General features: G+C 41.6%; 1 protein-coding gene and 1 long non-coding RNA gene across 6 annotated transcripts in view; one reads left to right on the top strand and one right to left on the bottom strand.

Annotated features, from left to right (window-relative positions):
• The window catches only part of Brd4 (bromodomain containing 4), an 84,972-nt gene extending 66,596 nt beyond the window's left edge, over positions 1-18,376 (bottom strand). For 2 of the 4 annotated variants that reach the window (XM_076847170.2, XM_076847181.2), the window contains exon 1: positions 18,122-18,376. The gene's annotated coding sequence lies outside the window, so the exon portion shown is untranslated. Of the gene's footprint in view, positions 1-17,461; positions 17,551-17,664; positions 17,717-18,121 lie in introns of those variants that run through there. The other 2 variants (XM_077109384.1, XM_077109383.1) reach the window with 2 other exon arrangements.
• The window catches only part of LOC143392899 (uncharacterized), a 21,921-nt gene continuing 13,101 nt past the window's right edge, over positions 18,243-27,062 (top strand). For both annotated transcript variants that reach the window (XR_013090428.2, XR_013090426.2), the window contains exon 1: positions 18,243-18,932. This is a non-coding gene — a long non-coding RNA (uncharacterized LOC143392899). The remainder of the gene's footprint in view (positions 18,933-27,062) is intronic.

The following is a 27,062-nucleotide window of genomic DNA, read 5'->3' as shown; positions in this document are numbered from 1 at the left end:
CCCTAATAAATAAGTCTTCATCTTCCAAACGAAGCTGTCAACTGGAAGTTGTTCAGCACAAGCTCAATGAGAAAATGGGTAGCCACAGGTATGCATGTGTGCTTGTGAGTAAAACGACCAAGAAATATGAACTGGAATCCTTGACCCAAAATCTCAGTACTGAACTACTAAAAGAGCAATTAAAATACTATTTGAATAAAAGCACATAAGAATAAGCCTGATGATACAGACTTTAACACCTTAAGCCGGGCATCGCACCGTAGTGCACACCTGTAATCCCAGCAGTCAGGAGGCTGAGGCAAGCCGGATCCTCAGTGGTTGAGTGCCCCCCTCTTCAATCCCTGGTACCGGCCGCCCCACCCCAAAATTTAACAGAGGCCCACACCTGTTATCCCAGCTACTTGAGAGGGTTAGACAGGAGGATTTCAAATTCAAGGTCAACCCCTACAATTTAGCAAGACACTGACTCAACAATAAAAAGGGCTGGTGGTAAAGTTCAGTGGTAGAGCACCCCTGGGCTCAATCCCCAGTACGGTCAACAAACAAATAGCATTTTAATCACACCATGCATTCAGGTCTGCACCAAGGACAACCTTGTAATTGGTCACATAATAAGACTCACTTGAAGAAAGTATAGTCTCCAAGAATCTGAAAATGTAAGTACTTTTCATTAAATTGCTGCTCAGAGTGATGAGGGAAGAGTTATGAAGCAGAAGTCTGGTATGGTGTGTCCTCTGTAATCTCAATTTTTAAGGACACTACGGCAGGAGGATCACAAATTAGTTGTCAGTCTCAACAACTGAGCAAGACTCTGCCCCAAAATAAAAAGTAAAAAAGGGTTGGAGATGTAGTTCTACAGTTGAGGGCCCTTGGGTTTAATCCTCAGTATCTTTCTGGTGAGTTTAAAATAAATTTGTGCTGTAATCAAAAAAAGAAATAACAAGTACTGTAAAAATGCAAAGAAATTAGAACCTCATACACAGCTGGTGGGAATGTAAAATCAGGCAGCCATCCAAGAAAACAGTGTGGCCGTTCTTCAAAAGGTACCTAAACAAAAGTACTGTATGATCCAGAACTCACCTGTACTTCTAAGTATATACCCAAGAGAAAGGAAACATATTTTTACACGAAAACGTGAACGTTCATAGGAGCAAAAAAGTAGAACCATCAAAGTACTCATGAAATGATGAATAAACCATCTTATCTATAAGAATGAACCAGATTTTCTGGGGGGGAGCAAATTATACAATATGGTAATCAATCTCCAAGCTACCCAACTTACAAGGACTAATGTTCAATATTCAAGAATCACTGGATGGAAGAAGAATAGAAAGTAATACAAGCTGTCCAGGCATAAGTCACAAAACACAGAGTGAGCCTGCCATCACAGGCATCACTAGAGGTTTGCCTCTCCCTCTGATATCTGATCATGAGTCAAAAGGGACCCCTGGCTTAAAGCATTTCAGAAATTAAGCTCTCTGGATACATTCTGAGACAATGCATAGAGCAACATTAAGCTACCTTGATTCTGTGAGTCATTTCTAGATGAGTAAGCTGAAATCAAGACATAATTCAAACTACCTGCTATGTGAATGTGCAAGGTGGGTAGGGTGAGGTAACTTAGAAGATCCTGGTAAGTAAAGAAGGGGTAGAGCCTAATCCACCTTTAACAGGCCTCTGATTTTTCTTTTAGACTGCTCTGAAAGACAACTGGCTAGACATGTAATGCCACTGCTTGAACCATCTCCATTGGCCTCGGGTCCACTTTTCACAGCTACCCCCTCCCCCCATTTCCCAACTCCAAATCAGTTTCAGTGTATAAGCAGTATCCAGGGAGGTTTGTGGCGACTAGCAGTCTTCTGAGTTTTAGCCTGTGTTCACAAAGTGAAAAAGTATGTGTGAATAACAAGACAAGTGGTTATTTACACACCCAAATTCATGCAGCATTATTCACAACAGCCAAGAAGAGGTGGAAGAAACTCAAGTATCCATCAGCAGGAGATGAAATGCGGCATATCCATACAACTGAGTATTATTCAACTTTTAAAAGGAATGAAATTTTGACACATACTACAACCACAATCAGTCTGGAAAACATTATGCTAAGTGAAATGCCAATCACAAAAAACAATTGCTGTCTGATTTCACTTATATGACATCTAGAGTAGTCAACTCACAGACACAAAAATTAGACAGGTAATTGTCACACATGGTTTGTTGAGAAAAGGAAAATGGAGTTGTTCAACAATTATTCTTGAGTTTTGCAAGAGAAAAAAAATTTTAAGAACATCTACCGCACAACCATATGCATACAGTTAACATGTTTTATGCCGAAACCTGTAAAAGTGGTAGATTTTTGTGTGAAATATTAGAGATTGAACCCAGGTCCTTGCACATGCTAGGCAGGGACTCTACTACTGTGTTGTACCCTCAAGTCCTTTCTTTTTTTGATAGGGTCTCCCTTAAGTTGCCAGGCTAGTCTCAAACTTTAGAGCCTCCTGCCTCAGTCGCCTTACTAGCTAGATTACAGCTGCAAACCATCACATCCAGCTTATGTTAACATATCTTGACAACAACCCCCCACTCCACACACACACACACACATACACAACGGCTTTATCTGAGACTCCTCAACTCCAAAATGAAGGCAAGACCCTCACAGGGCTTGTCCAAGGGTCAAAGGAGAAGCTACATAAAAGTTTTCAATCAACACCCAAAATTAATAAAAGTGAGTGTCATGATTTACTATCAACTCTAAAATATTTACATTTCATAAACCTATGATCATGGAGTAAAATTAAGTAAAAAAAGAGGCACAGTCTGCCCTGCAGTCCATTAACAAATGAGTTCTGCAGGAAGGCAAGATTTATCCACCCTGCTTATAGCTGACATCCAATACTGGATAGTCCCTGTCACTCAGCACAAATTGCTAAATGACAAGAATGAACAAGTGCTCACTAGAAAAACTCCATGATAAAGGACAGGAAGGGATACACAGGTCAAATTTTAGAATTTGCTATGGGAGCTCAGGAGCCATCCTGCCTAAAATATCAGGTAATAACTTTTAAATCATCTTGAGTCAATTCACTCCACTTGGACCCAACATTGGCACCTTCCAGAATCATAGCTCAATCTTGTGTCCTCACTTGAACCTTTGTTCACATTTTCCACACATAAAGATAACACACCAAGGGGCTAGGGTTGTGGTTCAGCGGTAGAGCACTCACCAAGCACATATGAGGTCCTGGGTTTGACACTCAGCACCACATAAAAATAAACAAACAAAATAAAGGTATTATGTACAAATAAGAAATAAATATATAAAAAAGAAAAAAAATCTCATTATTAAAAAAAAAAAAGATAATCACCAAAAGCGGTCAGTCTTGCTTCCAAGCTCTGCTTACAAAATGGGAGGGGGAAAGGTATGAAATGAAAGATATCATATAAAGCAAATTCCAGAGGGGGGGGAAATTTCTCCAAGAACAAAAGAACAAAACTAGAGGGCATGATCCTTATCTAGATAATTAACATTCATTCCAGGACAATAGTTTTGAAAAGAAAAACCCTTCCACTGATGAGGGCAAATACAGTGTTCTTACCCTCCCAGGGGCTTGAATTTTTCTCAAGCCTAGGACTTCATTTCCAAACTTCTATAGGGGAAAGAGGGATGTGCCCATCTCCCACATCAAGATTCAAGTTTTTGTCTATTTTTTTGTAGTGCTGGGGGAAATCAAACCCAGGGACTTGTGCATGCTAGACAACCGCTCTACCACTGAGCCACATCCCCAATTCTTTCTTTTCTTTTTAGAGATAGGGTTTCACAATTACCCAGTCAGGCTGGTCTGGAACTTGCTATCCTGCTGCCTTAGCCTCCCAAATAGCTGGAATTACAGGCATGTGCCTGGCAGGAAATTATTTTTGAGTAAGAGTCCCTAAATGATAAAAAAGCACCCACAATCTAGAATTTAATACCATCCTACAATAAGCAGTACTTCAAGAGAGGTTCCCTAAAATCCCAAAGAAGCACCTAGCTCATACTTCAATTTTTTAAATTTTTTTATTTGTTTTAATTAGTTATACATGACAGTACAATGACTTTGATATATATACATTTGAATCAGATGGGATATAATTTCTTATTTTTTCTGAGTGTACAAGTTGCAGAGTCATACTTCAATTTTAACAAGCCTGGGAACCTGGATTAAGGACACACATGCTCCAATTTACAGACTTTCCCAAAACCCCTCTCTACTCACAGCTTCCACTAGAGTAAAACAAAGCAAAGCAAAACACCACCATGGAAATGAAGGACATCAAAGCTGCCTGGTGCTTGAAATGGAAACTTCAAGATTGTGGTTAAATTTCACATAAGTGAATATCTTTATAAACTCCTGGGCTGGGAATGTGGCTCAAGCAGTAACACGCTTGCCTGGCATGCGAGGGGCACTGGGTTTGATCCTCAGCACCACATAAAAATAAAGATGCTGTGTCCACCGAAAACTAAAAAATAAAATATTAAAAAAATTCTCTCTCTCTCTCTAAAAAAAAAATAATAATAATAATAAAATAAATATTTGTTGGGCTGGGGTTATGGCTCAGCGGTAGAGCGCTTGCCTAGCACATGCAAGGCCCTGGGTTCGATCCTCAGCACCACATAAAAAAAAAATAAATAAAATAAAGGCATTTATTTGTTTAGTTGTGGTTGAACACAACTAAACAAATAAAATAAAATAAAAAATAAACTCCTCAGCAAGGTGGCACTGCTTTTCCTGACTAGCTGAAAATGAGATCTGCCCCGTTAGTTATGCAGCTCTTCTGCCACCCTGGTGAACACTGAAGTGGCGGCCAGCCCATAGGTTACCAATCTCCTTTCCTACACTCAGCTGAAAAAAAAAAACGTTTCCTTTCCTCCTCAGCCTGTACCTTTCAGAGAGTATTTCTCAGGTTATCTCTTGCATATTATGCACAATCTAAACCATGAGTTTCCTGACAGTGAAGTTATACAGAGTGGATTCCCTCCTCCCACAATTTGCAGCACAGGAGTCTGGAATTCATGGGCTCCGGAGCAGGTGCTGCTACTAACCAGCCCTAACCCTAACCTTCCTTACCAGGAAGTGGAGATTATATACAACTGCCCCAATTTTAATAAGATGGTTTTTTGAAGATTGAAGGAATACATGGCAACTCACAAATTCAGTACCAGGATACAGTAATTACTTAAACTTCACTAAAATGGAGTGAGCAAAAGCAGTGGGCTCAAGCTTATAGCTTGGGAAGACAGCATATTGTGAAGTGGAGAGGCACCAACACTGCAGCTCCAGATAACATTAATGATGAACAGAAATCAGAATAGCTGATCTCTGGAATCGAATCACCATTTCAGAATAGGCATGCAGGAAGTAACAGGAAAAAAAAAAGACGTCAAAATATAGTTCTGAACTTTACAGGTAAGCCCATCCATCAGCAGCTGTTTTGCTAAAGTCATGAACTTTTCAGAGAGCAAAGATATGCAATGCCTTAGAGTGAACAATGGAAATTTGGGGGTCAGAAAGGCAAGTGAAAAGAGCTTTAGGCCAGAGAGGGTTAAGAGCTCTCACACAAAGGAAATTTATTAGTTACCAGAGCAAAAACAGAAAAATATGTTCTTGTGAGACGATATCAAGGATGAGTAAGCTGCAGGCAGTATGTGGTGCAACTCAAAGGGGTCCTTCAGAGAACCTGCTTCAACACTGGTAATTCAAAACTGCCTTTTTGAGATTACAAAGATATGTGAGTTATTACCTTGAAACAGATGAATGTGAAGGTGGTGTTATTTCCAGACAGCTAATCTGTCAGTTTCAATGGTTTCCTAGTGTCAAAGGGAAACCAGTGAAGAGTTGCACACATAAATATATTACATAGCAGTTTTGGGGTGTGTGTGTTGGGGCGGGGGGGGGGGGGGACGACCAGGGATTGAATTCAGCAGCACTTGACCACTGAGCCACATCCCCAGCCCTATCTTGTATTTTATTTAGAGACAGGGTCTCACTGAGTTGCTTGGTGCCTTACTTTTTGCTGAGGCTGGCTTTGAACTCTTCTCCTCCTGAGCCACTGGGATTATAGGTGTGTGCCATTGCGCCCAGGCTTAGCATTTTTTTTTTTTTTAAATAATCGAAAGCCTTCAGATTCAAGTATTTTTTTTATGAAGATTAACATGAAAACACCCAATACATGGGTAGCACCACCTTTCATAAAACAAAATTCTTTCACATACTCATACTTGTTAAGCATTTCTGCTTAACAGAAGTCATGCCTGTACAATAAAACTGCAATTCAACAGAGTAGTGAAATGGGATTAATTAAAGCTAACATCAATGCTAAGTGAATGCAGGAAAATATCCATTAGGGCACACAGATTTAATCTGTAAAATTTAGAGATGGGGAGGGGTGAAGTTTGCAATAGGTGCCATCTTTTCTACCTTCTGACTCAACTCCACCCCAATTATAGAAGTATGAATTATTCCAGTTTATGGTATTGTATTTCCTATTCCTTTCACCAGACAGGGATGTGGGGAGGAAGAGTAGTGTGGCATCTCCACATACCACCTGGTGTCCATATTTCTAAGCATAAGCATGTTATGCTTAAGAATGATACTGTTCCACAAGCTGTCTTCTTCAGCATGCAGGTTCAAGTGCACAGTTGAACAAATGTTCCACAGCTAAAATCAGGCACTAAGCCATATAAGGGACCACAGCCATAAATCTTAGTTTCTAAGTCTTTACACATCCAATATCACCAAATATATGATCAGGCTGGTAAGGGGCCCACAGTGTTACCTTCTGCAGTAAAGGCTCCAGAAACACAAAATCCTGGAGACAGTTTTAAAAAACAGCAGCAGCTTAGTGAAAAGTCCCAGAACAAAGACCTTTCTTCATTTGTAGACACTACAATTTGCCTATTCTGAAATTGCTCATCCCTCAGAAAGTGTGCAAACTGAAAAAAGTGGGGGACACACAGCTATCCTGGACAGGTTGACAGCACTGTTCACACACAGGTAACTTGCTGAGTTTGTAAAAACCCTCTGTAGGATGGGAGTAGTGGTGCATGACTATAATCTCAACAGCTCAGGAGGCAGAGGCAGCAGGATCACAGGTTTGAAGTCAGTCTCAACAACTAAAGGAGGCTGTAAGCAACTTAGTGAGACCCTGCCTCAGTTGTTAAGCACCCTTGGGTTCAATCTCTGGTACAAAAACCAAAACCAAACAAACAAAAAGCCATGACGATGACAACAACAAAAACCCTCTAGGATTTTTACAAAAAACAAACCCAAATGGATGTTCCACACTATTGTGGGTCATAAATTTGTAGATGTCTACAAAAGCAGCATACATGTAAAAGTCTTCAAAACCATCAAGAGCTGGGCATAGTGGTGCACGCGTTTGCAATCCCAGCAACTTGGAAGGCCAAGGCAGGAAGATCACAAATTTGAGGCCAGTCTCACCAGTTTAGCAAAATCTTGTCTCAAAACTTAAAAATAAATAAAAGATCTGGGGCTGTAGCTCAGTGGTAAAGTGCCGCTTAGTTCAATCCCCAGTACAAAAAACAAAAACAAAAAAACAATCCATCAAGAGTCTTTTCATTAATACCATTATAAATTTCTTATCCTAGGAATATAAAATGCAGGAAATCTATTATATAGCCTGTATGGTTCAATGTTCACACACATGGGCAAGTTTTGTGGAAAAAAGAATCCACAGCCGCCTTTACATTCTCAGGGGGACCTCCAACCTCCTCTCAAGAACTGATGATGTTCTAGTGAGAAGTAGGACTCATCTCATTCTTGGCCACAGGAGTTTCACTTATTTTTACTCCCTTAAAGAACACTGAATATTTCCAATGGTGAGAGCTGGAGGGAAATGATTACTATAGTAGAGCTAAACACGTTTTTGATTATAGAAATCTGAGTAGGCCTTTTGTAATACTAGAGGAATGCCAAGCAGCAGACTACAAGAACTTGAGTACAGAAACAACTTAGCAAACAGCAAATTTTACAACTGTAACCTTTGCAGGCATGGGAGATGATGAATCTATTGTGGTGAAATGTCTTCCATTACAATTTCATTTGTGCAAACATGGCTTCTAATTCAGGACTGTTCTTCAATTCTTTGATGTTGTAAGCTTTCAACCTTTGTGCTTCCTCAGGTCTATTTCTTGACAAACTTAACCCTATTAAGGCAAATGAGGCCACCGGCCAACATAAATGACCTTTTTTTTTTGGAACTGGGTTTTTTACCCTGGGCCACATCCCCAGTCCCTTTTATTTTTGAGACAGGGTCTCACTAAATTGCTTAGGTTGGCCTCAAATTTCAGTCCTCCTGCTTCAGCCCCCTGAGTCACTGGGATAACAGGTATATATATCACTGTGTCTGGCCAAGTAACTCTTGAGACTTGACTCCTCCCAGAGCTCCCACAGCAGCTCCATCTGTGCCTGACATAAGATAAACCATGTCTTTCATTTCTTCTTCCAACAACAGATTTAGTTGGCATACACACATCCTTTAGTATCTTCACTTTACTCTTCTCATGAGCAACTCATTCTAAAACTATTTCAACGACTCCTGGTTTATGACCAAGTATGGACAATGAGCTTCCATTGTTCAGACATTCAAAATTTCAAGTTACGGATTATATTCTACTTCCAGTACAGGGTAGAATGCTGAACAAGCATCCCATCTGGGATACTTCATAATGATGAGCAAGATGCAGCTGGAACTACTACTTGAGATGAGTGAATGGATGAGAGACTGGTCAAAGGTACCACACTGGAGGCAAGATGGTTCAGCACTCCCACTCTGTACATGACAGGGATGGGCAACGATCCAACCCTGAGTCCTCTGCCATAAGAGTGGAAGAATGGGCATTTTATACATATATATATATACACACACACACACACACACACACATATATATATATATTTAGTTTCAGGTGAACACATTATCTTTATTTTACATTTATGTGGTACTAATGATTGAGAACTCAGAACTCAGTTGCCTCATGCATGCTAGGGGAGCACTCTACCACTGAGCCACAATCCCAGCCCCCAGGCATTCTTAACCTAAGTCAAAATATCAGAGAAAGAACAAGTTTTGAAGCCATCATTCTGAACCCTTGGATTCAGCTGTGTCTGAGCCTGACTTCAAACTCCGTGGTCACATCAGCCAGTAAATTTCCTTTTGCTGTAACATTTCTGAAAGAGACCTAACAGCCATTTTCTAACAGAACATTTTAATAAACAGGTGGGAGGACAGTATCCAAAAATAAAGGACAAGTACCTTATCACACAACAACCACAAGCATGTACAAGATATTGTTTATATACTTATTTTGTCTTTTTCGGAACTGCGGGGTCAAACCCAGGGCTTTGCAAATGCAAGGCAGACCCTTTGCCACTGAGCTACATCCCAACACTATACTTCTTATTTCAAAACACTAACTAGACCTTCATCACTATATACTTCCTCAAACCCCTCCTCATCTCCAACAAAGGTTTTAGAAATCAGTGGGCACAAGGAAGAAAATAAAAGACTTATGCATTTCACCAGCTACTAAAAAACATATTAGACAACCACTCTTAGGTGGAATGTTAAAAAATGGAATACAAAGGGCTTAAAAGAAGAAAAACCAAACCAAGCTACTCACAATCACCACACAGTAACAACAAAAAAATGTCATTTACATTCCTGACATGACCCACAGTAATCATGTACATAAGATCGAACAAAGATTTTATGAATTAAAACTTGAAATGTGTGGCATTCACTGACATTTCTCTTTCCCCTAAACAGTGATTACAACCCACTAAATCCACTGTATGACCTGATTTGAAAAACCCAGATACAAAGAATTACTTTTCCTTAAAACCCAGATTCCAGTCCAAGTTCTCTAGAACTCATACCTATTTAAGAACTCATACCTATTTAATACACTTTAAATAAAAGAAACAGACTTGGAACCACATGCCATGGTGCATGCCTTATAATCCTAGCAACTCGGGAGGCTGAAGCAGGAGAAGTTGTTTGAAGCCAGCCTCTGTAATTTAAGGAGACTCTTTTCAAAACAAAAAAGGACTGGGAATGTAGCTCAGTGGGAGAGCACCCCATTCAAGCCCCAGTTAAAATAACAATTAAAAAAATAAAAGGTGGGTGAACAGTCCAAAACTACACAGCAGGTGAGGTCTGCCCTAGTCAAAGTGTGGCTGCCTATACTTTCAGGCTGTACTGAAAGGTTCCACATTCTAGCTGGTTTCAACCCTCAAAATAATGAACACAACATGTGTGTCCTCAAACCACATGGAAAATGTTTCAGGTGTAAAGTGCCCAAACTAAACACACCATCTTCTTATTCTCTTACACAAACAACATAACCTCATAGGTCAATCTGCCCACAGGCATGTATGTATTATTCCCTGAAGCAGGAAAACTAGGGACAGCAGCCCTACACAAGGACAGGGGAATTACTAATTGGTAATTTCTGGAAATTGCATAATACCAAACCCAACACCTCTCCCCTGGCACTGACTCCACAGTGTGCTATAGTGTCTCTTGACAAAACAGCAACTAGAAACAAAAACAAAACAACAACAACAAAGTGGGGATGGAAATGTGGCCCAGTGATAGTGTGTGCCCCTGAGTTCAACTCCTGATACTGCCAAAGGGTGGGGCAGTTGTAGAGAGAAGGAAGAAAAAAGAAAAAAAAAAAAAGGAATTTCAACCTTCAGCTGAAATCAAGACAGAGTGTGGCAACTTCAAAATAGGAAAGGCCTGAACAACTGTTCTCATGATCCTTCAGGAAAGAAAGCATTCCTGGTCTCCACCTTTTCTACCCCAAGGAATCTTACTCACATGATGCCACCTTTGTTCACTGTCAATGCTGAGGAATACTGACCCAATTTTACAAAAGAGAGAACTGAGGCTGATGAGATTATGTAACTTTCTGAAGGTCAAGAACAAAGGGGTGGGGCTGGGCAGGGGATTTCACAGTTCTCCCTTTCTTACACAGTTCCACCCAAGGCTAACTCCCACCCTTGCCACAGCATGAGGTCCCACAGCCTTTCTACACTGGATCAAACAGGCCAACACAAGTCAAAGAAAAGATCACAGAACAGCCCATACCTAAGACAAAAAAAAAAAAAAAAAAAAAAAAATCTTAATTTATGTCATAAATGAAACAGAACACATAGGAAATTTATTCAAATTCTATTAAATTAATGCTCAGATTATCTGACCAACTTCTGAGAGAAATATAAACTTCTAATTATATTTCACAAAAACAAAAGGTATCCCTTAAGGAACTGGATCCCGAAGGCCCTAGTAATGGTGACTATCATCAACTGGTTCTTCAGGTCTGGTCAAAAGACCCAAAGTCCAGTAGCAGGCCCCCAGTCTCCCAGTCAGGAACTCCACTTCTCTGGCCCATCTATCTAGCTGCCTGGTTCACCATATGAAACCCTTCTCAGGAGATCATGGTGGCACATGCCTTCCTGAGGACCAGAATATTTTTACCAAGCCTACATTTCAATATAATTTAAATCAAAACCAAGGAAGGTGAGGAAGGTATGGAGAGATGTTGTGCCTATCTCTGGAAAAACTTCAGTTCACCAGCACCTCTGGTTCCCTGTTTAGATAACTAGGTTTTCATGAAGTAGATAAGTTACATTTTAGGTCAGGAGATGCAGTGGATCACCTTCCTCTGCTGGATCATTTTTCCAAACTCTGCAATATACATCCCAGGGTGGATGCCCTCAACTGCTTCATTTTCACTGATCCCATTATCAACATTATTTATCTCATTATCAGATAAAACAAAGGCAATCCCCTTTCAAATCCTCTCCTCCACTGCTCTCCACTCACAACTTTCTCAGAAGATGACATAGTACTCTTGGCATGGCACTGGAGGATTTTGGTGTTTCCTACTGACATGGCTGGAAACAACCCTTACATCCACTAGTACACATTCTTAACTATCAATGGCTGTTCTCTCATCCTTTGCGTCTTCTTCCTGCTTCTATTTATTTATTTATTTGTATTGGGGATTGAATCCAGGGTGGTGAGCATGAGGTCCCACAGTCTTTCTACATTGGATCAAACAGGCCAACACATGTCAAAGAAAAGATCAAAGAATAGCCCATACCTAAGACACACTAAAAAACAACCCTTTTAATCTTTTGAGACAGGATCTCACTAAGCTGCTTATGGCCTTGCTGAATAGCTGAGGCTGGCCTCGAACTTGTGATCCTCCTGCCTCAGTCTCCCGATTTTGCTGGAATTACAGGAATGTACCAAATCCATACCCAATTCTATTCTTCACCCTGGGCAATGACAGGAAGTAGCTAACCTTGAGAGGGTACTGCACTGGTGCCAAGATTACTGCTGTGTGCCCTTTAAGTTCCTCATTTTACCCTCATAGGAAAGGTGCGCATATGAAACTCAAGGAGGGTTGAATTAGAAACTAAAGATTGTACAGCAGGCGGGCAACATGGCCAGGAATCAAACTGGGTTTGACTGTGCCAGAAAGGTGGTTTCAGTGTCTTAGGGACAGGACAGCAAAAGTAAGACTGGACTAGATGCCCAGAAGCTACTCAAGTCCTTTACAATCACCCTCCCTAGCACATTCAAGTAATACAGAAGCTACTCAAGTCCTTTACAATCACCCTCCCTAGCACATTCAAGTAATACTGGACTGCTATCCCAGGGTTAAGAGACTTGATTTGAGGAAACAAAGTCCAACTTGGGGCAAGAGAGGAGAAAGAACAAAGATCAAGCGCCCAAAACGCTTTTGCTTCTCAGAATCCCATATAACATTTTTTTTTTTTTACACAACTGTCACTTGTAGGGAAAGAAATGCTAAAAACTTCAGTCACATACCTGTAATACCAGCTATTAAGGATGCTGTGGCAGGAGGATCCAAAGTTAGAGGTCAGCCTGGACAATTTAGCAAGACTCTGTTCCCCACTGAGAGGAGGGGAAGGGGGGGACAATTGGGGATGTAGCTCAGGAGCATGACAAAGTTGCTTGCCTAGCATGGGTGAGGCCTAGGATTCCATCCCAGCACCGCCAAAAAAGGAATGGGATAGATTGCCTCTTTTCCCTAATCCTGACACTGAACTCATTATCTATTTCTTAAGAATGAACTACATTTTATGACTTATACATATGGATGTATGTCTGTGTATTGGGTGGGAGGGGGTACTGGGGATGGAACCCAGGGCCTTGTGCATGTGAGGCAAGCACTCTAACAACTGAGCTATATCTCCAGACCCATGGATGTGATTTTAGTAAAAGGTAGGCAGCCTGTTTAGACCTAAAAAATTTTTTTTAATATTAAAATCAATCTACACAGTAACAGCAGTTGGTCAAGATTGGAGTACATCCTTCAAACTGTTTTATTATTTTTTTAACTTATTTTTTGGGATACCAAGGATTGAACTGAAGGGCACTCAACCACTGAGCCACATTCCCAGCCCAATTTTGTATTATTAGAGACAGGGTCTCACTGAGTTGCTTAGTGCCTTGCCATTGCTTGCTGAGGCTGGCTTTGAACTCATGATCCCCGTCTCAATCTCCTGAGCTGCTGGGATTACAGGTATACGCCATGGCGCTCAGCCAAACTGATTTTATATGCCAGCATTTCAAACTGTTCTGTAAGCACAGACAAGTTAAAATCAAATAAGGATCAAACCATGCAGACCTCAGTACAACATGTCAACATGCTGACCTTCTTGTACTTCCATTTCCTCATTCATTTAAATGTTTACACTGCATTCCATAAAGCTTTTGACACTTCTGTTAAAAACTCTAGAAAGTGAATGAGTTAAAAAGTCACTGTGCATCCATCCTTAAAAAGGTTCAGCACAATTACTATGTGACCTAGCCAATTCCATTCATAGACAGCTGCTCCAAGAAAGTTCATACATGTCACACAAACACTTGTGTACAAACATTTATAGCAGTATCATTCACAACAAAAAGTGGAAACAACCCAAATTCCACCCCTGATTAATAGATAGAAATAAAATGTGTTACATCCATATAATGGAATATCAAAAAGGGATGTAGTACTGATTCACACTACAAATATCGAACCTTTGAAAACATTCTGAGTGAAAGAATCAGACTACTAAAATATCCCCCCGAAAAGCAAATCTAAAAAAAAAAAATTATAGATTAGTGGTTTCCAGGGTTGAGGGGGAGTGACTGCTACACAGATATAGGATTTCTTTTAGGGGAGATGGAACTCTCCTAAAATTGATTATAATGATGGATGCACAATTCTGTGAATATGCTAAGTGCTCGTAATTTTGTCATGTGTGAGAATTATCTCAAAGTCATTATTAAAAACACAGAAAGAAAACAGGCACTCAGTGGCAAAGCCTGTAATCCCTTCCCGAAATTTGCTCCCTCTAGAAACTGAGGCAGGAAGATCTTACGTTTGAGGGCAGCCTGTGCAACTTTGCAGACCCAACAATTTAATTGAGACAGAGCTCTAATGTAGCTCTGTGGTAAAGCACCTCTGGATTCAATACTCAGTACCCCACCCAAAGAAAGAAAGAAAAAAGAAAAACCCATACAATAAGATGTCTGAAAGGATTTTTTTACAATAACAGTGTGATCCTCAAATTACATATAATTGATATCCAATAAACACTGGTTGATGAACACACTTAAAAAAAAACTATATCAAAACAATGTTATTATACAAAACCAAACAATGTTATTATACAAAACTGTCTTGCACACAGTAAAACTCTAGTTATTAATTATATAGATGAGCTCACTGCATACCCACAAATCATAATATTAAAAAGAATGTGCTTTTTTTTCTTTAAATGATCATGTTTTTAGTGACAACATGGGATTCACATTAAGAAATTCTATCCATACATGCCTGGGTTGAACTACAATCCAAATTCACTCATTACACATTTCAAATTGCTAAATGGAGGGCTTCACTCTATAGTTGAGTGCTTTCCTAGGATGTGTGAGGCCCTGGGTTTGTTCCCACGACAAAAACAAACAAATAAATAATTAAATAGCTGAATGAGAAATGTACAATAGTCAGTACATAAAAGCAACTGCATGCCACGCTGCTCACATTAAGTCTACAGAAATACCTAGGGACCTCAATGTTATTTTTAAGCTCATATTCCTTATTAGTCACTATTGATCAATTATGTCCACTAACAATATTTTTAAAGGAATTACTTGCATTTTGTAATATGGACATGCCAAATACTTGCTCAATTATCTCTTAGCTCATTCACTCAAGAATTTAAGATCATCTTCTAAGCATTGAGTACACAACAAACAGAAAGAATGATAAACAAAAAACCATGCCTTCATGGAACTCATTTATTTATTTTGAGAGAGAGAGAATATATCTTTTTGTAGCTGGACACAACACAATGCCTTTATTTTTATGTGGTGCTGAGAATCAAACCCGGGTAGTGCCCATGCCAGGCCAGTGCTCTATCGCTGAGCCACAATCCCAGCCCAAATTTATTATTATTTTTTTTAAGTAGCTTAAGGACACTTTGTTTTTACAAACATGTCTTATGTTAGCATCAATAAGGAATCCCCCACAATTCACCTAGTAAATGTTCAGTCTTTTCCAAACACAAAGATTTATGAAACATTAGTAGCAGTTTCCAAAGACCAGCTTTTCTCTCCTTTTATTAACACCAACATGGTCTATTTTACAAGATTAATTAAAATTAGAAATCAAAATAACTGACATCCATACAATCTTGACAGACCATGACAGTAGGTTGTAGGAAGCTCATTTAATAGCCCAGGATTCAAATTGCTGAGGCATCAAACAGTTTTTGCTTAAAAAACAAACTTCAAATCTCTCCAGAATCTGTGGATCTCAAGTCATTCAATAACCTGAATTGTGTAATGTGAAAATATTGCATTCTCCCCCACCTCCAAAAAAAAGTACAATTTAGTACAAAGATCACAAAAACTGGCTCAAAAAGGTAACTTTTGGAAACAAAGTCTAAATTCCTTTAAACAATTCAATAATTTAGTGGAAATTTTACTAAAGTGGCCTGCAATTCTTAGCTAACCTTTCTTCTTCTTTTTCTTTTTTTTTTTTTTTTTTGCCTTGCTGTTCTCCAAGCTAGGAATATAGAAACCCCAGAACATCCAAACTATCCTTAACCACTCTCATGGTTCTAATTTCTCAGAATGCAAAATTCCTTTAATTTTCAGCAATCTACATGTATGAGATGCTGGCAAGTTACAAGGAGGTGGAATCTTTCAGTTGAAACGATCTAAAAATCATTTTAAGAGGTTTATAGACAACTTTACTCCAGCCTGAGCTTCTGGATACTTTCCACGCCTACCCAAGTTAAGAGTTACGGAGGATAAGAGCAGCAATGTATGTAAGTTCCAGATTAGGCTTTTCCATCTCAATTTGATCAATGGAAATCATCTTAGAGGTTTACCTTTCCCCAAAGTTTTTTCTGGGGGGGAAGGGGTTGGCTACCTACCATGTCTTGGTTAAAAGATAACTCCTATCCAAATTAAACCTAAAGAAATGTTCATCAAATTATTGTCAAAGTCATAAAACAGACTGTGGCATACAAGATTGCCTTGAAATTGGAAACACATTCATAAATTCTTTTGAACATAACTTTCTTTACAACTTCCAAGATCTACAAATTCCCAGGGCTAACAATTTTGGAAACTTAACAGCTCTACTCATAAAAATCTCCCAAACATAATTCCAGCACCAAAAAGTCACTGGATTAGAGATACACTGCAGCTTGATTTTTTGGTAACGACTTAGAAGAGCCCTCTCAAAAAACATTTCCGATTCTTACAAGGCACAGAGTACAAGACGTCACTTGTAACCAACATATAAACACAAAAATGAACCCAAGAACCAAGAGGATAAACCTCACCAGGTTGCATAAAACATAAACAAGTAAGCAAGCAGATTAAAATAACAATTCAAAAACAAAGCGTTTTCTTCGGTAAAAGGGAGGTCAGCCACTCAGCAGAAGCACATGACTCATCCACGGGCCTGAACATAAGTATTTACACCGTCCACTATACCCAAACTGGGATTTCCCATCTTCATCCAAGGCCGAGCTTTGGGGGCATCACAGGAGAACGAAGTTGTGCTATTTCCGTGTGTGCGCGCGTGTAGGGTGGATCATTTTATTTCGCTGAATCACAACTCCCCCACATTCCCACCCCAAACCAGAACACACACATACAACACCTCAAACAGGAGGCCAAGGCAAGGACGCCAGTTAGACCGACCCAACAAAACAAAGCGCCCAGCGAGGGGCTGCCAAGCTGGGGATGGGTGGGTCAGGAGAGCCTGGCTCGCCCAAGTCACCTCTCCCATCCCCTGGGGGTTGTCTTCGGACAGGCGCGAGATGGCAGCCCCCTCCCTCCAGAGGAAACCTGCCTGGTTTTCGACACAGCCAAGGGTGACGTCTCATAAGGTAAGAATACGGGGCGGGGGCGAGCTGCCCCAGCCCGGGCAGAAGAACCCAGGTGCCGGAAGAGCGCGCCGTACAAAGCCCACGTGAGCGCCAAGGCCCTGACGGCTTCGGAGTGTCTCAGCCTGGTACAGAGGCGCCGCGGCCACCACGCCGGGCCCGGACTTACCCCGGCCCGGCGCGCCGCGGACTCCGCGGCGGCCGCTTCCTCCTCCTCCTCCTCCTCCTCACTTGACAAAATGGCGGCGGCAGGAAGTGCCGGGCGCCTCGGCCCGCCCCCCGCCCGCCCCCGGCCGCCCGCCCCGCCGCGGCGCCCGCGCCCCTCGCCTGCAAGCCTGCCCCTCCGGTCGAACTGAGTCTGGGGCCACGGCGCCAAAGGTGGGACGCCGGCAAGCCACCCGACCACCCCGAAGCCAAGGGTGCAGCGGACCGGACCCGGCGAGAGCGGCGCGGGAGGCCCACAGGCCCAAGCCCGCGTAGCCCCAGCCTCCCCGCCCCCGCGCCGCGCCGATGGCGTAGGTGGTGGCGCACCGGCCCCATTACGCAATGCAGGTTACGCGGGACGCGCCGCGGACCCCCGCTGCCCGCCCTGCGCGCCCGCCGCCCCGAAGGGCACCGGTCCTTACCTGAGACTCTAGGCCGCACGCCGCCCCCGCCGGCCGTCCGCTGCCGCCGCCCCCTCTCTCCTGGGCTGCCTGCGCGGCGCCGGGGCCCGCCCGCCGCGCCCGCCGCTCCGCTGCACTCACAGGCCCAGCTCGCCCGCAGGCACCGCCGGCAGCTACCGCCGCCGCCGCTGCCGCCACTGCTACTGCTTCGGCTCCTCGGCTGCGGAGACCAGAACAAACAGCCCTGCCGCCGCCGCCGCCGCCGCCGCCAGCGCACTGACGTCACCGCGCACGTTGCGCGCGCGACCACGTGCTGTCGCCGCCGCCCTGCGTGCGCGCTCTGTCCCGGCGCGGGAGCGAGCAAGCTGCGCAAAGGTAACTGCGAAGGTGAAGAGAGTGCAGGGATCCGACGCGTAGGGTTAGAGGTAATCTCTCGAAGCCCAGAAGATCTAATGAGGGCGATCCCTCAGAGAGAGAGAGGGGTCCCCGCAGACTGAGAAAAGGGCCCCACAGACCTTGCAGACTAGAGAGGGGGCCCCGCTGACCGAGGGAGGAAGCTGAGGGAGACCCACGGACTGGAGGCTGCGCCTGAAAGAAAAGATCTGAAGATTGAGACAAGCGTCCAAAATTTTACGGAGGATGTTGATGATAGACCCTCAGAGAGAGGGAGGACGACGCAGAGATCCCGAGGACGGATGGAAGGCACCGGGAAGAGACTCCTGTCTGAGGGAGGCCGCCTGAGTGAAAGCTGAGCGCCAGAGACGGTGGTGACGGGATGAAGGCGAGAGCTACGGTGTGGGCGCTGGGGTTGAGGTGAAGTGAAGGAAAGGAGGTAAGAGAAGGCTGTCACCAGGCGGAGACGGCACCTTTCTTAGCTGGTCCCTAGGATCTGAAGATCGAAAAGCGCTGGTCTCCGAGCCCAGGGCACTCTCATCCTTAAGATTCAACCATAAGTCAACTCCTTCCAGTATGGGCTTAGCCTAGATGTGTGACCCCTGGACAATCACAGACCCCTTCTGGGGCTTACAAAGAAAACATCGACCCAAAGCACAGAAAGGCTTTTGGGATCTGTAAAGGGAGGCTAGGCTTATTAGGTCTCTTGCAACTTAATGTGACGATTCTGTGAAATTTCTCAAACCTGGAAACAACCACGGGAGAGCCGCGTTTGCCTTTATCTTCACTCTGGTCGTTTTTAGTCCCATCTTTTAAAAAATAGATGGGGTTGTAGCTTCATAGTAAAATGCTCGCCCAGCAAGCACACCCCCCAGCACCACCAAAAGAGAGAGAGGGGGCAGAAGAAGGAAAGAAAAGAAAGCAAACTAACTCCACTCCAAAAATTCTAGCAAGAATACAGAACAAAACAAAAATTCTAGCAGGCCACTGTGGTGGAGCATCCCGTTTATCCCAGTAATTTATTTATAACCCCAGCAACTGGGGAGGCTGCAGCAGGAGGATGGAAAGGCCAGCCTCAGCAGTTTAGCTAGAACCTAAGCAAATTAGTGGGATCCTGTCTCAAACACTAAGTAAAGGGAAGGGGGTGTGGCTCAGTAAAGCACCACTGGGTTCAATTCCCAGGTCAAAAGTTTTTTAAAATAAAATAAAAAAATTCTAGGTAGTAAAGATTTTCCTCGTGACTTCTTATTTTAGAATACATTGATATGACTGGATAACATTAAAATGAATTGCTTTTTGCTGGGCATGCTGTCACATCCTAATGCCTGAATAAACTAAGACAGGAGAATGCAGAGTTGAGGCCAGCCTGGGCGATTTACCAAGATCCTGTCTTAAAATAAAAAATAGAAAGAGTTAGGGATGTGTCCTCATTACCACCAGTTTTTTAAAAAAATTATACACACATACACACACACACACATATATATATAACTTTCTACTGTGTTGTTTGTTCATGATTAACCAAGGGCAATCATAAGTTAATGATGAGTTCTAAGAAGCAAACTAAAAACTAAATTTCACCTTTTATTTATTTATTTACTTATTGATTGATTTCATTTTGTGTGTGTGTGTGTGGTAATGAAGATGAAACCCAGGGCCTCTCAAATGCTAGGCAGATTCTCTACCACTAATCCCCAGTCTTTTTTATTGTATTTTGATAACATATTACACTTGATCTTAGCCAAAAGGCCAAGAAGCAATTTTTATTTTGAGACAGATCTTCTAAATTGCCCAGGCTGGCCTCAGAATCCTGTCTCAGCTTTTCAAGTAGCTGGAATTATAGGCATGTACCCACTGTGCTAAACTTACTCTTCACTTTAACAAAGCATGAGATAAATAATTAATTGCACAAACTAAAGGTGTTAATTGTAACTGATTCCTCAAAGCTTCCTTCTAATTTGTGTTGCAGAGTATTGAAATTTGTGAATATCTTTTGGCTCCTGATTTTGCCCACTCAGCAATTTGTGGAAGATGATCAGAAGAAAAACAAATAGGAATGTACATAGGGTTATGTAAATATGAAATAACAACTAGTTTATTGTTGTTAAAGAAACAGGAATGTATCCATTTTAGGTTGCCTTTTCCCTTCATTGTCTTTCATTATCTATTTAATTTATTATTGTTATAGACAAAAGATATATTTGGAAGTAATTGGGAACTGCCAGTTTGAAAGTCACATAGTAAAATCTGTCATTTTTTAATGAATACTTAGAGGAAAATAGAAGATACATTAGCCAGTTATTATATAAAGAAATAAAACAAGAACTGGGCATGGTGTCCCATGCCTGTAATCCCAGCAACTCCAGAGGATGAGGCAGGAGAATCATGAGTTGAAAGCCAGCTCTCAGCAGGTTAGCGAGGCATGTAGCAACTCAGCGAGACCCTGTCTCTTAATAAAATATAAAAAAGGCTTAGCTGGGGATATGGCTCACTGGTTAAGCACCCCAGGTTCAATCCCTGATACCAAAAAGAAAAAACAAAAAGAGAAATATAACAAGCTGGGTGCCTTGGCACACACCTGCAATCCCAGCATCTTGGAAGGCTAAGGCTGGAGGATCACAAGTTCAAAGCCAGCCTCAGCAATGATGAGGTGCTAAGCAACTCAGTGAGACCCTGTCTCTAAATAAAATACAAAATAGGGCTGGGGATGAGGCTCAGTGCTCAAGTGCCCCTGAGTTCAATCTGTGGTACCTAAAAAGAAAAAAAAGAACTACAACAAGCCAGGTGTGTTGGCACAAATTTGAGGTAAACATAGGCAATTTAGTGAGATCTGTTGCAAAATAAAAATAAAAAATACTGGGGATATAGCTCAGTAGAGTGTCCCTGAGTTCAATCCCCAGTACAGGAAGGAAGGAAGGAAACAAGGAAATAGTAAATTATTTCAAGTAGATATTTCTTTATTATCATATGGAAAATACTCTGCAATTTTATTTTATTTTTTAATTTTTTAATATTTATTTTTTAGTATTCGGCGTACACAACATTTTGGTTGTATGTGGTGCTGAGGATCGAACCCGGGCCGCACGCATGCCAGGCGAGCGCGCTACCACTTGAGCCACATCCCCAGCCCCGTATACTCTGCAATTTTAATTTGTGGATTTTTTTTTTCTTTCTTTTTTATGGTGGTACTGAAATTAAACCCAGGGCCTTACAAGGGCTCCGCCACTTAGCTATATTCTCAGCCCTTTTCATTTTTAATTAAAAAAAAAAATGTAGTTTTATACAGACAGAATGCCTTTAGTTCATTTATTTGTTTATATGTAGTGGGAAAGCTCAAATCCAGGACCTCACATGTGCTAGGCAAATGCTGTGCCACTGAGCAAAACCCCAGCCCTTTAATTTTTAATTTTGAGATACAATCTTGATAAGTTGTCCAAGCTAGCCTTGAACTGGTGATCCTTCCTCCTTAGCTCCCTGAGTAGTTGGGATTATAGGGATGTACCATGAGACCCAGCAGTAGACTTTTTTTAGTCATTTTAAGTTTATATAAAATTTGGGCAGGGGCAAGTATTTTGTCTTTTTAAAAAAGTATGCTTCAGCATAAAGCATTACTATTGTACTTGCACAAACAGGCACATATTGGTCCTAAGGATCATTTTAGTCTCTGCTATTTTATTATTAATCTGTATTTTGCTGTGTTTTTACTTAGTAAGTTTAAATTTTCTTTTTCTTTCTTTTTTTTAGTACAGGGGATTGAACCCAATGGTGCTTAACCACTGAGCCATATTCCCCCATCCACAGCCCTTTTTATTTTTTGTTTTGAGACAGGATCTTGTTAACTTAGGACCTTACTATGTTGCTGAAGCTAGCCTTGAACTCGTGATACTCTTGCTTCAGCCTCCCAAATCTAAGATTTACAGGCATGAGCCACCATGCCTGGCAAATAAATTTTTCAAAGTTTCAAAATATAAAGAAAATGCAGAGGTTGTACATAAGCTAAAAGTCATTAGATCAGATGCAGTGATACATGTCTGTAATTTCAGGTACTTAGGAGCCTGAGGCAGGAGAAGCACAAGTTTGAGACCAGTCTAGGCAACATAATGAGAACCTGGTCTCAAAGTAAAATATAAAATAGAGCAGGGAATGTGGCTTAGTGGTAGAATGCCCCTGGGTTCAATCCCAAGCACCACAATAAAAATATAAAATAGGCTGGACACAGTGGCACACACCTGTAATCCCAGTGATTTGGGAGGCTTGAAGGATGATCACAAGTTCAAGGCCAGACTCAACAATTCAGTGAGACCCTGTCTCAATATTTATATATATGCATGTGTGTGTGTATATTCTTTTTTTTTTAAATCCTTAGGAAGAAGAAGTCTGAAGGTCAAACAAGGAATGACAGTGGATATTTGGTTCACAATCTTTGTTTTTTTGTTGTTGTTGTTTGTTTTTGTGGTACTGAGGATTGAACCCAGGGCCTCATACATGCTATGTTTGACTAAAATCTAACACTTTGACTTTATCTGATGAAACTAACGCTTCATTGAACCATATGACCCAGTATTTCTATTTCACAGAAACTTGCTGACACACTTTAGGAAGTTTAAAAAAGGTTTGGGCCGGGCACAGTGGCACACTCCTGTAATCCCAGCGGACCTGGAGGCTAAGACAGGAGGATGGCAAGTTCCAAGCCAGCCTCAGCAATGGTGAGGCACTAAGCAACTCAGTGAGACCCTGTCTCTAAATAAAATACAAAATAGGGCTGGGGATGTGGCTCGGTGGTCAAGTGCCCCTGAGTTCAATCCCTAGTACCAAAAAAAAAAAAAAAAAAAGGGTTGGAATGGTGCTGTTCCTAAGAGCTCACACAAAAGTTAACCCAAATGTCCATTTATGGTAGCATAAATAAACAGTAATGTAATGCAACTGAATACACCACAGGCACATATGGCAACATGAGTGATTTTTATGAACTTAAGGGGAAGCCAAAGAAATGGGCACATGTGCATATATGATGGCTTAATAATTGTGTAGGTGTCAAAAACAGACAGGCTGAATAAACTATAAAAACAAACAAGTAATTATTCCTGGTTAGCTGAGGGAATGATCAGGAAAGGATGGGCAGGGAGGAGATGTTGGTTTTCTGAGATTCAGCAATGTTCTATTTCTCCTCTCTTTTATGAATTTGTTTTCCAAATTAAAGACTCAGCTGGGCGTGGTGACGCTCACCTATGATCCCAGGGGCTCAGGAGGCTGAGGCAGGGGGATCAAAGCCAGCCTCAGCAACTTAGCAAGACCTGTCTCAAAATAAAATGGGCTGGGGATATTGCTCAGTGGTTAAGCAACCCTGGGTTCAATCCTCAGTACCAAGAGCAAACAAACAAAAAGCCCAAATCAAAGACTTAGCATAGCCCTGCTTACTTGTTCCCTGCTGTGTCCTGCACCTACAATGCACACACATTAGGAAAAAAACACATAATGTGAGGTCTATCCTTATAACCAATTTTTTGGGGGGAGGGTACTGAGGATTCATACCCTCTAAGCACATGCTTTATCATTGAGCCACAACCCCAGCCCACTATGGACAGATTTTTAAGTGTACAGTGCAGTATTGTTAATTATAAGCACAATGTTGTACAATAAATCTCTACAACTTTTTCATCTTGTGTGACTCAAAATTATCGTTTTCTGCGTATGCATTAGGTTTGTAGTCATATACTACACCTATGGTTTATGCATATGTCCTTGTGTGATATTTCAGTTATTTTCAATCTTTATTGTTTTGGAAGGGGGTTAATGGGGATTGAACTCAGGGTTCTCTACCACTAAGTTATATCCCCATCCCTTCTTATTTTTTTTTTTTTTTATTTTGAGACAGGGTCTTGCTAAGTTTCTGAGTGTCTCAATAAGTTATAGAAACCAGCCTCAAACTTGCAATCCTCCTGCCTCAGCCTCCCCAGTTGCTGGGATTACAGGTGTGTACCACCATGTCTGGCTCAAAATTTTGAGGAGGAGAGAGAGAGAGAGAGAGAAAGAGAAGCATGAATCAATCTATGAGGAAAATTGCAAGTGAAGTAAATAGAAAAATTAATGATGTACTGGGGTTGTAGCTCTGAGGTAGAGCGCTTGCCTCAAATGCGTGAAGCACTGGGTTCAATCCTTAGCATCACATAAAAATAAAATAAAGGTATTATGTCCACCTACAACTAAAAAATAAATGGAAAAAAAAGTTAATGATGAAGTTGAAATGCACAAACTTCTGAATGTGTGGCCAGAAAACAAACAGATTTGCAAGAGACCTCAGTTAAGGCTCATGGTGAAAGCTGGCAATTGAAAGTTTAAAGACTAAGCAAGGTACTACTAAAATTTTGGGCACAAGGCTGGGGTTTTAGCTCAGTGACCGAGCATTTGCCTAGCATGAGCAAGGCTGTGGTTTCCATCACTAGCACAATAAATAAATAAATAAACAAAATATTGATTTTGAGCTTCTGGTGATCCCTTAAGTTCAAGGCCAGAATGTGTGGCAGTGGGTTAAGTAAGACTGCTTTGGGTGTTGAAGTAATTCTTTGGTATTTGCTGAGCAGGAAAGAGGAAAGTTTGTTTGTTTGTTTTGTTTTGTTTTTCAGTACTAAGAATTTTGAACCCAGCGGCACTCGGCCACAGAGCTATACCCCAGTCCTTTTAATTTTTTAATGTATCTTATTTACTAATTTGCCAAAGCAGGCTGGAACTTGGGATTCTCCTGTCTCAGTTTCCTGAGTCAACTGGGATTACAAGTGTGTGCCACTGTGTCCGGCTAGGGAAGGGTTCCATGTCTTGGCAGATTTTCACTGTTGATGAAGCCACCCTATTTTGGAGAAGGATACCTGATAATGTATTTTAACAGGAAACCCATGGGAAGGACTGTTCTAAAAATTTATAGGAATAGCATCCCCCCCACCCCCGTTAGCTTAAGTACATAACAGGAGGGAAAGCTTAAGTCTTTTCTTGTCCCTTTTATCTCTCCAGAAAAATTAACTGATCAATCTAGATTTATACAAACATTGTGTGGTAGGTAAATTTCAAATGGTTCCCAGTGATCCCTGCTCCAAGTATCAGGCCCTTGTGTAATCTCTTTCCCTTGTATGTGACTTGCTTCTAAAAACTAAGAGTATGGCAAAAAGTGAGTAAAAGAGAGTAAATTTCCCCACTAAGTGACTAAATTCTTGACATACATCTAACTCAGCTTTCTGAGCTTTCATATTTTGTGGGGAAGGGATCCTGGGGATTGAACCCACGGGGAATTTACCACTGAGCTATCATATGTCCAGGCCTTCTTACTTTTTGAGACAGGGTCTAAATTGCTGAAGGTCTCACTAAATTGCTGAGGGTGGCCTCAAACTAGCAATCCTCCTGCCTCGGCCTTCTGAGTCACTGGGATTACAGGTATGCACCACCAGGCATGCTAGGCAGCTTACACTTTCTGACAAAGCAAACTGCCATGCACGAGAGACCCATGTACCAAAGAACCGAGGATGGTTTCTGGCCAAAAGCCAACAAGAAGCTGAAGTCTTCAGCTGCAGGAGCTTACTTCTGCCAACCAACTCTGGAAAAAGACTGTTCCATTATAAGCCTTTTCCTTCCTTCCTTTCTCTCTCCCTCCCTTCCTACTGTGGATCAAATTCAAAGCCTCACTTAATGCCAGGCAAGCACTGTACCACTCAGCTACAACCCTGGATCTTTTTAATTTTATTTTGAGACAGGATCTTCCTAAGATGCCCATGCCAGGCTCAAACTTGGATCCTCTTGCCTCAGCCTCCTAAGTAGCTGGAATTATAGTGCACCACCCTGTCCAGCACAACTGAATCTTTAAATGAAACCCATCCTTGACCAACACTTTGATTGCAAGTTAAGGGCCCAGTTAAGCTCACTTTGATTCCTCATCCACAGATACTGAGAAATAATAAATATGTGTTGTCTTAAACTACTAACTTTTTGAATAAATTGTTAGATGGCAATGGAAAGCTAACAACATACATCCAGGGACCAAATATCACCTTTTCTTAGTAAAGACATATTTCAACATTAGTGAGATTGATAAATAACAGCAGGCAAATTCTTCCTTCTCCCTTCTCCCCTTGGTTTCCTCTGTTTTTATCTCCTTTTTTTCTTTCTTGGTGCTGTGGATTGAACCCAGGGGTGCATTTTTCAGCCCATTTTCTATTTTGAGATAGGGTCTCACAAAATTGCTTAGGGCCTTGCTAAGTTTCTGAGGCTGGCTTTGAACTTGGGATCATTCTGCCTCAGCCTCCTGAGTCACTGGAATTACAGGTATGTGCCACCCCACTCAGCTTATTTTTTGTCATTCTTGAGCTAGACGAAGGGTTATTTTGAACACTTAGGATGACTGAATTGTTGAAATAATCAGTACTTTCATTCTCATTGTCCTTCAATGGGGAGAAATTAGGAACTGAAGTCTCTTTAAGGAGAAAACATGTCTCGTTTTGGGCACTAATGCAGTAGAGAATTCTTACATGCACACACATTCTGTAACCTTGAAGTTAGTCATTGACCCATGAGGATCTTTTTATTG

Source organism: Callospermophilus lateralis, chromosome 1 (genome assembly GCF_048772815.1).
Source record: "Callospermophilus lateralis isolate mCalLat2 chromosome 1, mCalLat2.hap1, whole genome shotgun sequence".
Classification (NCBI taxonomy): Eukaryota; Metazoa; Chordata; class Mammalia; order Rodentia; family Sciuridae; genus Callospermophilus; species Callospermophilus lateralis.
Note: the sequence above shows the minus strand (reverse complement) of the source record. Positions and strands in the feature narration are given on the sequence as shown.